Consider the following 10,293-nt stretch of genomic DNA (forward strand, 5'->3'; position numbering starts at 1 on the left):
ATCAGCAAGCGCTACCCAGCGTTCTGAACCAAATATGGGTTGGCTCGTAAACTTAAATTTCTTTATTTTCAAGTAAAAATACCAAGAGAACGAAGATTAATAGGAGTAAATTAAAAGGTTGCTTAAAATTGCTGCTTTATCTGAATCATGAAAGAAAAGAATTGGGTTCAGTATCCCTTTAAATATTGTGTTAGATGTTTTAGTTATTATGTTTATATTTGCCTTGAACTCTAATACTTGCAACACAAACTACACCTGCCCTTTTCTTCTGGTTGCTATTTGCATGCTGTTTCATGGCCCCAAGATCATGTACCATTATAACATAGCCCCAATCTTGTGGGGGGATCTTGACTAAACAATAATTCATTGCCAATGACATTCTGCTGCGAGAATATCACCGCTCACTATCTTGATGACAGAGGATGGTTGAATGTGCTAGTTACTGCTAGTTTAACGTTTAGTGCTAAAGGTAGGGTTAACTTATTGGATAGCAAGCATTGAGGGCCAGATTACATGTGGAGCGGTATTTTACACTTGCGCTAGAGCGCTAACTCCAGTAGAATTAAGATTTTTGTGGTAGTTGGGTTGCGCTTTAATTACAAGTTGAAAATAAACTGTTTTCGCTCTAGCAGTAAACCCAACTAGCGTAAATTCAAACTCAGTATGTTCAGTTAGTACAGACCTCGGCACACACTGAGTGCTCAAGTCCTGCTTATGTACCGAACTTTGAACAGAAGCGTTTGTGACTAAGACGTTTGTGATGCGACAACTACAGTGGATATTGCCACTTTGTTTTCTCATATGTATCAATTACTTGATATTATAATGAGGGTTCTAAATGTAAGCAGGTTTTTTAAAGAAACTTATTTAAATAAAACTTGTTTTTAACGGTATAACACTATTGCGGTTTTTCTGCTTTATTTATAATCTTGGGAGACACACCGGGGAACCAGAGAATATATCATACTCCAAGAGTCCCTAAAGGGATCCAATAATTCATTCAACAGAGGGAAATCGAGCAAACTAAAAGCGACAGATCCCACAGATTAATCTTTTTCCATAAGGGCCGACAAAAAAGCGCCGTCCAAACAGAGTTTTCCACTTATCTCATATGATTGGTTTAAATTTCTGTAAGTAGTCACTTCAGAAATGTTTCACTTGGATTATATACTTTATTGCACCCTGCCGAGGTGTTTTACTTACCCTTTGTGAACTTTTATGCTTCAACCCTTAAACGATTGTCTTTACAGTACACATACATTATTTATTCTTTCAAACTTTGGACTCTATATATACTGTATATATACATTGTGTTTGTATTCTTTATGTAAATCAGTAATAATTCATCTACTACGTGTTTTCATATACTGTATATATATATAGTATTTATTCATACATATGCATTCCACACAGACACTTTGTATTAAGTGTATATTTATTTATAGTGGGCAGGATCAGCGCTATTTAACCCTTTACGTTCTCTTGATTTACATATTTTTCTAGGATTGTGGTAAGGTTCCTTCTCACAATACCTTTATTTGGGTTTTAGCTGCTTGTTTTTTCCTGTAATTGATAACCTGTGGGACAATATCCATCTCTGCTCTGGGTATTGCCTTTCCTCTCCCTTGTGTCTTATATATAGATGAAAATAAACAAAAAAACACAACGCTGAAAAGGCAACCTGGAATCTAACAGTATGAAATTAATATAATGCTTAAAGGGACACTGAACCCAAATTTTTTCTTTTGTGATTCAAATAGAGCAGCAATTTTAAACAACTTTCTAATTTACTGCTATTATCAAATTTTCTTTGTTCTCTTGCTTTCTTTATTTGAAAAAGAAGGCATCTAAGCTATTTTTTGGGTTCAGAACCATGGAAAGCACTTGTTTATTGGTAGGTGAATTTACCCACCGATCAGCAAGAACAACACAGTGTGTTCACCAAAAATGGGCTGGCATCTAAACTTACATTCTTGCATTTCAAATAAAGATACTAAGAGAATGAAAAGAATTGGATAATAGGAGTAAATTAGAAAGTTGTTTAAAATTGCATGCTCTATCTGAATCACAATAGAAATTTTTTGGGTTCAGTGTCCCTTTAATATATGGGAAGAAGCACAAATGGATACTAGTTAATATCACTATAAACCTGAAAGAGTATATAGTAAACACATTTTGAAGAGATATAGAAAACTAAAAAATGTGTAGAATAGGACAAACAGAGTCATAGGAGCCTATCTATCAAGCTCCGAATGGAGCTTAATGCCCCGTATTTCTGGCGAGCCTGCAGGCTCGCCAGAAATAGCAGTTATGAAGCAGCGGTCACAAAGACCGCTGCTCCATAACCTGTCCGCCTGCTCTGAGCAGGCGGAAAGACATCGCCGGAATTCAACCCGATCGAGTTCGATCGGGTTGATTGACACCTCCCTGCTGGCGGCCCATTGGCCGCGAGTCTGCAGGGGGCGGCGTTGCACCAGCAGCTCTTGTGAGCTACTGGTGCAATGCTGAATACGGAGAGCGTATTGCTCTCCGTATTCAGCGAGGTCTGGCGGACCTGATCCGCACTGTCGGATCAGGTCCGCCAGACTTTAGTAAATAGAGGCCATAGTCACCAGTTTGGTATAATACTTTAAGGAGAGCTCCAATTCAGAGAGAACAATATCCACAAGGAACTTGATAGTAGATATGCCTGATCAATTCCAGTATTATCCAATAAACTCTTCCCTGGGTGCTGCTTTAATTAAGAAACAAGCTGCCGCTGTTTCATCAAAAGGAACAAATTCTGAGGGAAAAACACAAGCGCAACCCAGATTCAAGAAAGTAACACAAAATGTATTGAAACACAATGTGCTATATTGCACTTACAAGATTGCAGATTAAAACAGGCACATCATAGGTATCCTGGATTCCTGGCAGAGAACAGCTTCACTGACAGCTTAGGATCCACTGTGAGCCCAGTCTTTCAAAGGTTCAATCTTTGCAGGTTTAAACAGCTGATTGCGCCAAGGACACATGCGGATCCTTTTGAAATCTTTAGCTTTAAACTCTATAACTCTACGCGTTTCGTCTGCCTTCTGAGCAGACTGTGTTTAAAATGCTGGTGCACGGTTCACACTTTTAAAACAGCTATAGCTTTTACTAGAAGCATTTTTGCTAATACATGTATATTACAAAAATGCTTCTATTCAAAACTGAAATGCATCCATGTGGATTCCAATTTTGTCTTGAATATCCCTTTAATCCTTTAAAGCAATTCATTTGATTCAGATACAGAACAGCATTATGCAATGGACTTTATTTATTTTGAGGTACAATGGGGAAGGTTACAGCTATAGAGAAAGGAAGGAATCACTCCTCCATATAGATACATAAAAATTGGAAGTTTTTATCTTGTAAATTATTTTTTGTTTCTATATTATACAAATAATTATGTGCACATGGTTTGGAATCACTATTTTTATTTTATTACACTATTTTCATTTGTATTTGTTTTTAAATCATGTAGTCCTAAATAGATAAGGATATTTGGAGGAGGTTGATCAACAATAGCAGTGTTTTGAAACACTACAAATAATGTTGCAAAACCATGCTGCAATAGAATACTAAAGACACGTGCACACTCCTGAGCTCTTATCAGACTACTTTGTTTTACTCTTCAATAAAAGATACCAAGAGAACAGAAGTGAATTGGAAAGTTGTTTAAAACTGCATGCTTTAGCTGAAACATGAAAGTTTAATTTTGACTTTACTGTCCCTTTAATGATTTAGCATATGAGTATTATGTCCCTTTAAGTGATTTAGCATATGAGTATTTTGTCCCTTTAATACAGATCTGCATATTGCATTTGAGCTGAATTATGTAAGGTAATTGTAGTTATATTTATTCTGCCTATATAGTCTAGTTAAACATCTTATCCCTGCTTATGTTAGAGATCATATAACATTGATTGCTTTATCTATTTATTTTTGTGATATTTATTGCCAGAGTGATTCATTTCTTAACTATAATATTGTCAGTGGAGTTTCCTTAATTTGCAAAGAAAGTGTCTCAATCAAACAATGAATACAAGCTTAGTCACATGGGTTTAGAACATATTTAATTCTGTGGAGGTCTAATCAGGAAATGCAGGCTAACATTCCGGCGCTGTCTTAACAAAGCAATTCTTCTTTGATCATGAACACCCACATTTCTGACCTCTGCTAAAAAAAAATCAATGAAAAAAAAAATCACAGTTAATTAAATATTCTTAAATTGTACGACAGGGATCAATAAAAATAAAAATAACTTCCTAAGAATAAAACATTTTATGCATGTAAAGTCCCAAAAATTCTTTAATTTTTCATTAATCTGTTGTGTGAAATTTTTCTCTTTCCTGGATCTATAAAGGATATGTTTCAGTCCACTATTTGCTGTGGGGCAAACTAAACTATTGGTCGCACTCTTAAAGGACCAGTATGCTAAAAAGTAGTTTTAATGGCAATGTAAACATTTACAATGAATATGAGACCAAGATAAACTTATTTGGTTCAGATGGTGTCAAGCGTGTGTGGCGCCAACCAGGTGAGTAGTACAAAGACAAGTGTGTCTAGCCTACAGTCAAGCATGGTGATGGGAGTGTCATGAGTGCTGCTGACACTGGGGAGCCACAGTTCATTGAGGGAACCATGAATGCCAACATGTACTGTGACATACTGAAGCAGAGCATGATCCCCTCCCTTCAGAGACCGGGCCGCAGGGCAGTATTCCAACATGATATCGACCCCAAACATACGTCTAAGACGACAAATGCCTTGCTAAAGAATCTGAGAGTAAAGGTGATGGACTGTTACACTGAAGTTTAGCAATGTGAATAGTGGACGATCAACAATGGTATCCATTATGGCTTGACAAAGGCTCCTAGGAGCTGAAACGCGTTGCCGCAAAACGGACCATTTGCAAAGAACCAGAAGTTTTGGACGTCATCCCCGCATGTGTGAGCGTGTCTGGGAATAGACACCGGTAGTTTGGCGTCTCTGCAGCATACGAGGAATGCTGCAAATTGGATAATTATACTCGACAGCTCTAAAACCTAGAACACAGGACCCTCTGGAGATCACTAACACCTAAGGATAACAAGATATATACCGGATAACCTGGAAAAGAACTGCTAACCGGTGTTTCAGATAAACTATAAGTTTCACTCACAGGCTTATCACAGGTTTATCGCTAAACACCTTGGCTTATTCACTGAAACCGGAATACTAAAGAGACTCTTTCAGAGAGTTTGCACAATAAGGACATTCTTTATAAGAAGGACATTTTTACATATACATTTATGTGGCATTTAACGTTATTGTATCTATGTTTAAGTTATTATAAGATACAACAGTTTTAAAGTATCTTAAAGTATTTTAACAGTATATGTGTAAGGCACAAGTAATATATGACTTTAGCTATTTTTAGTAACATATACTATTAGACATTTTTTAGAATTGGTACCAATAGGGTTAGACACATATTCCTGCTACTTTTATATATATATTTAATGAATTTGATGTGACTCCTATTAAAACTGCTCTAAAAAAATAAAAATAAGTTTATCTTATATTTCAAACAATATTATACACAGCTTCTGCTTTTTCGATATATTATTGATCATTATCATTATTGGACAAGTATATTGATATTTTATATTATATATTATCTTTTATAGATATTAGGTTGGATACAAAGAGAACAAAAAGAAAAAAGTATTGTTAGTAATAAGAGGCCACTTATAAAGATCTTTAGCCATTTGAGTTTTACACATTAGGCGCTCACATATATCCACTATATTAAAGGTGATGGACTGGCCAAGCATGTCTCCAGACCTAAACCTTATTCAGCACCTGTGGGGCATCCTCAAATGGAAGGTGGGGGAGCGCAAGGTCTCTAACATCCACCAGCTCCGTTGTCATGGAGGAGTGGAAGAGGACTCCAGTGGCAACCTGTGAAGCTCTGGTGAACTCCATGACCAAGAGGGTTAAGGCAGTCCTGGAAAATAATGGTGGCCACACAAAATATTGACACTTTGGGCCCAATTTGGACATTTCCACTTAGGGGTGTACTCACTTTTGAAGGTGAGAAGGGGTCAATGGCACCACCCTAAGGAATTTTAATATGCTACTATATTGATATTATATATATATATATATATACTGTATATATATATATATATATATATATATATATATATATATATATATATATATATATATATATATATATATATAGTAGGAAATCCCCCGAAGGAGAAAAATTAAGAGGCTGGTTCTGGTCCCAAAAGGTTGGTTCAAGAGTGGTTTATTTGAACAAAACTGTTAGTGCATAGGTGAGAACACAGACTTAACACCTGAAGCATTTCGCGCATGCGCACATGCGCTTCATTAGAGGTGATGAATTCTAGGTAAGTGTAGACCTATATGCAGCGGAACAGCCAATCAAAGCCCCTGATAAGCAAAAGCCCAGGTGACACCTTAAAATAGGAGGGGCGTTAAAGGCTGCTTTTCTACAAATCGGTCCAATATCGTATTGCATATTTAATACATAATAACTACGTACAATAAAAACAAAATAGAAAAAAATATAATAAATGGATAGAGTAACATGACAAATATCCAAGGAACCTAAAACAAAATACAACCATATACAAATAAAATGAAAAGAAATACAATAGAAATGTTTAAGAAGTAAAGCATAAAATAAACAAGATCATAAAACTCTATTGGCTGGAATAGTTGTCACTACAAAGATTAGAGAAAAATTAGAAACAGTTTTGTTTTTCCAAAAGTACAACTAATTAGTTGTGAAACAGGTGTAAATAAACTGGTCATCCACAACAGCAAGTCTTGGGTTATGGCACACGCACATAGGAATGTCTTTAAAACCCTACGTATTGAAGTATTGCTGACCCAATAATAGTAGTAATTGGCATAGTTTTCCCAATAGGGATAGATGGGGATGAGCAGAAATTTGCAAAATCTATATCATTAGTGTGGCTCCGATAGCTTATTAAATATGTCACATAGTAAAATTCAATGAGGGAATGTAGGAAACGATATTGTATGATATGGTATAATTCAAAAGGGGCGGGTCAAGAAAACCTAATAACCAATCCAAATCGTGACTAAACACAGAAACAGCACAAAAAATGAACATCTATTCAACAAACAGATCTACATCCATTCTCTTATTAATTCCTTCTGGGGCCCTAGTGTGTAACTTAACTATCCAAAAAAAAATCTTTTTTCCTTAGGCTTTTTTCCCTATCTCCCCCCCTGGGATGTTTTTTAATTATTTCAATGCCAATGAATGAAAAGTACTTGGAACCCATAACATGTAACCTAAAATGTTTGGCAACAGGAGTTCTTGGTTCTTTTTCATCCAGAGAACGCAAGTGTTCACGGATCCTGTCTTTTAATGGGCGGGTAGTAATACCTATGTATTGGCATGAACAAAATAAACAGTTGACCAAATATATAACATATTGAGAATTACAATCTATCCTATCTCTAATATGAAACACTTGATAGGATATTTCATATTATATGAGATAGGATAGATTGTAATTCTCAATATGTTATATATTTGGTCAACTGTTTATTTTGTTCATGCCAACACATAGGTATTACCACCCGCCCGTTGAAAGACAGGATCCGTGAACACTTGCGTTCTCTGGAAGAAAAAGAACCAAGAACTCCTGTTGCCAGACATTTTAGGTTACATGGTATGGGTTCCAAGTACTTTTCATTCAGTGGCATTGACATAATTAAAAAAACATCCCAGCGAGGGAGATAGGGAAAAAAAAATGTTTGGATAGTTAAGTTACACACTAGGGCCCCAGAAGGAATTAATAAGAGAATGGATGTAGATCTGTTTGTTGAATAGATGTTCATTTTTTGTGCTGTTTCTGTGTTTAGTCACGATTTGGATTGGTTATTAGGTTTTCTTGACCCGCCCCTTTTGAATTATACCATAACATACCATATTGTTTCCAACATTCCCTCATTGAATTTTACTATGTGACATATTTAATAGGCTATCGGAGCCACATTAATGATATAGATTTTGCAAATTTCTGCTCATTCCCATCTATCCCTATTGGGAAAACTATGCCAATTACTACTATTATTGGGTCAGCAATACTTCAATACATAGGGTTTAAAAGACATACCTATGTGCGTGTTCCATACCCAAGACTTGCTGTTGTGGATGACCAGTTTATTTACACCTGTTTCACAACTAATTAGTTGTACTTTTGGAAAAACAAAACTGTTTCTAATTTTTCTCTAATCTTTGTAGTGACTCCTATTCCAGCCAATATAGTTTAAAGATCTTGTTTATTTTCTGCTTTACTTCTTAACCATTTCTATTGTATTTCTTTTCATTTTATTTGTATATGGTTGTATTTTGTTTTAGGTTCCTTGGATATTTGTCATGTTACTCTATTTATCCATTTATTATATTTTTTTCTATTTTGTTTTTATTGTACGTAGTTATTATGTAATAAATATGCAATATGATATTGGACCGATTTGTAGCAAAGCAGCCTTTAACTCCCCTCCTATTTTAAGGTGTCACCTGGGCTTTTGCTTATCAGGGGCTTTGATTGGCTGCTCTGCTGCATATAGGTCTACACTTACCTAGAATTCATCACCTCTGCGGAAGCGCATGCGTGAAACGCGTCAGGTATTAAGTCTGTGTTCTCACCTATGCACTAGCAGTTTTGGTCAAATAAACCACTCTTGAACCAACCTTTTGGGACCAGAACCAGCCTTTTCATTTTTCTCCTTCAGGGGATTTCCTACTACTATACCCAGCGGTGGGGATACCGCTTTGGCTGTTTCAAGTCCGGACCCTGGTCTCTGCTACTAAGAGCCTTCTATGATTACCTGCCTTTGGGATCCAGCGGACCTTCTGTGCGACGGAGCGCAGACCTCTGATGTCAGAGTTACCGTTCACTGTGGACGGGGTGTAGGAGCGACGTGGACATTTCCCGCCGACGGGACTGGCTGGCATCTGCCAGCCCGGCTACATCGGTAGAAGTTGTCCGGCAGCGACATTCACACGAATTGGTCCGGTCCATCTCCCCATAAGGTACTTTCTTACATATTCACACCTGGTTGTGTTAAGGCTCCTGGCCACTACAGCGGGGACTAAACAAGTACGGATTTCACTTATTGCCTACTTATTGTTCATACTGGAATCTCTGTACAAGTCGTTATGCTGTCCTTGCACATCTGGTTCAGCACAAGTACGGGACTTTGTACAGTTATATTACTTGAATTACCATCCGGCATTTGAACTCTCATTATTACTTTGGAACTTTCTTGTTCAGCATAAGTGCGGTACTTTCTACAGTTACCTAACTTGTACCAACATTTGGCATCTGAACTTTCATTACTATTTTGGAACTTTCCATCAAGTGTTCACTGCCGTCCTTGTTTAAATTACCCATTTGCTAAGAGTTTATCTTTGTTCTTAAGATATTATATATGTATATTAAAATTATGGGGGGAGAAAAAAAAACTGAAACTGAAATTAAAATCCTCCATGTCTCAAAATTAAATCAATGTAAATATTTGCATAGGAAATTAGTACATCTAGGCAAGTATCCCCGCTTGCTTTTCCCCAGAAATTCTTAATATACAATGTTTCCAATGCACAAGATAATTTCCTATGCAAATATTTAATACACGGCACCTCACTGCTCAATATATATATATATATATATATATATATAAATATGTATATGTATATATATATATATATACTGTATATATATATATATATATATATATATATATATATATATATATATATATATATATATATATATATAAATCAATGTAAATATTTGCATAGGAAATTAGTACATCTAGGCAAGTATCCCCGCTTGCTTTTCCCCAGAAATTCTTAATATACAATGTTTCCAATGCACAAGAGAATTGTGGGTAAGATATGCAAAATTAGATATGCAAATTTTTTGCTTCAAAAATACTGTTTTGACACAGCGATCCTTTTAAACAGGATTATGACAGCAAATCAGAAATCACTCACTAGACAAGCCTGTTTCGTTCTTTTTGGAACTCATCAGTAGGAGATAGATTTCTGGTTGCTGCATTGGAAAAGTTATTTTCATGGTTAAACCAAAATTCATTAAAATTATGGGGGGAGATAAAAAACTGAAATTAAAATCCTCCATGTCTCAAAATTAAATCAATGTAAATATTTGCATAGAAAATTCTCTTGTGCATTGGAAACATTGTATATTA

This window comes from Bombina bombina, chromosome 10, assembly GCF_027579735.1.
Source record: "Bombina bombina isolate aBomBom1 chromosome 10, aBomBom1.pri, whole genome shotgun sequence".
Classification (NCBI taxonomy): Eukaryota; Metazoa; Chordata; class Amphibia; order Anura; family Bombinatoridae; genus Bombina; species Bombina bombina.